Genomic DNA, 1756 nt, shown 5'->3' on the forward strand with positions numbered 1-1756 from the left:
GTGGGGCTGGGGGAAATCAGTTCATCACTGCCTACTCAAGGCACGCATTATATATATCGACTGAATGAACGAATTACAGATTATGAAATGAAATTCACAAAACTCAGTGACCAATTGGATATGAAGAGGGAGATGGAGGAATGAATCTCGAGAGACTTCCAGGTTTTTTTGGCCTAATGAGTTGGGCGAGTGAGAGATCCATTGGCCAGAATGAGGGCTCCTAGAGGAGGGACAGTTTGGGGAAAGATGGCCAGAGAAGGCAGTGCAGAAACCAGAACTGCAGCCATGCTTCCTCTTCAGGTCGTGCTTTATCAGGGATCAGATCTTGACGGTGGTGTTCTCTATAAATGGCAGGGGGAGCTCTGGGGCACAAGTAATTGCATGTCATGGCTGAACCATAACTGAAATGTTAGCGTTTTCATTTTTCTGGCCAGGGAATGGAAATTTCCTTTTCAGACTAACCTTTCAGAACAAGACTGTAGATGCTTTCTTTTGTTTCTCTCCATTTCCACCCCTTCCCATGTCCTTGAGCAACGCTTTTTTCCCTGTCTCCCTAAAAAGTCCAAGAATGCAGAAGCCCTCAGGATCCTAAAAGCTACACATCACACCAATGACAGCATCCACAGCAGGTCTCCTCCGGATTAGCAGCCACTAGACAGATGTTCATCTCTAATGTGGGTGGAGCATCCTTTTTCTCTTGGGTGTAAAGGTGAAAAACACACTCAGTGGGCTCTGGGATCAGGCTCACACTTGTCGCTTCCTAGTTTGTGACCTGGGACAAATGATTAGTTTCAGTGTGAGGTGGTTTTCTTACATTTAAAGTGAAGATAATAGTGGCTCCCACCTCAGGGTTGTTTTAGAAATAAATCAATCTATTCAGTGTACTGCCTGGCATAAAGTAAGTCCTAGGTAAATGCTTGCTATTGATATTAGGCATTTCTCATTCATTTCTCCTTGTCCACCATTTATTCATTCAACAAATAGTTATTGAGCCTCCTGTGTGCTGGATGCTAGGCACACAAGGTAGAATACACAGGTATTATCCCTAGCCTCAAAGTGGATTCATTTCAGGGGGACCAGAGCAGCATGCAAGCCAGTGCAAAGCCTCGTGTGTGTTCTAATACAGCTGGTACTAAGCAGAGCAGACACAAGTGCTTACATCTCTAGGAGGAGGGACAGTGTCAGAAAAAGCTGCAAAGAGGAAGTCACTTTTGTTGAACAAACTGAAGCATTTTAAAAGTTTATTTGAGCAAAAGTCACTTGGAATCGGGCAGCACCGAACCAGAGGTGGTTAGGAGCACTTCACTGTCAGAAGCTCGGGGAGAGACTTAAAGACAAAAGACAGAAATAAGAAAGTTATTGATTAGCTTTAGTGTAAAGACTAGTTGGCTGCTCGCGATTGGTTGTCTTTAGCGTTTTGATTTCCCAACTTCAAGGCATTTACAGGCTTAGGTTTTTGTTTGCTTACTATATAGGCCTCCATGGCATTTGAGCCACGTCATGGCATTTGAGCCACATCAGTCCAATGGCCTTCTTTAACTTAACAATTCCTCCCTTTTGGTCATCCTCTTATACATGCTTGATTGCCTAGAGATTTGATATCAGTGCTACTTTCAGTTATCATCCGAGCTAAGTTGCTCTCGTTAATGTAGGGGGGAGGCGAGAGAACCAAAATGTTAAATCAAGCTATATTCAGAGCCTGCAATGTGCCAGTGAGCCCTATGGCCAGACCAAGAGGAAACCTAGAGAACAAAGG

This window comes from Pteropus alecto, unplaced genomic scaffold (assembly GCF_000325575.1).
Source record: "Pteropus alecto unplaced genomic scaffold, ASM32557v1 scaffold511, whole genome shotgun sequence".
NCBI classification, from domain to species: Eukaryota; Metazoa; Chordata; class Mammalia; order Chiroptera; family Pteropodidae; genus Pteropus; species Pteropus alecto.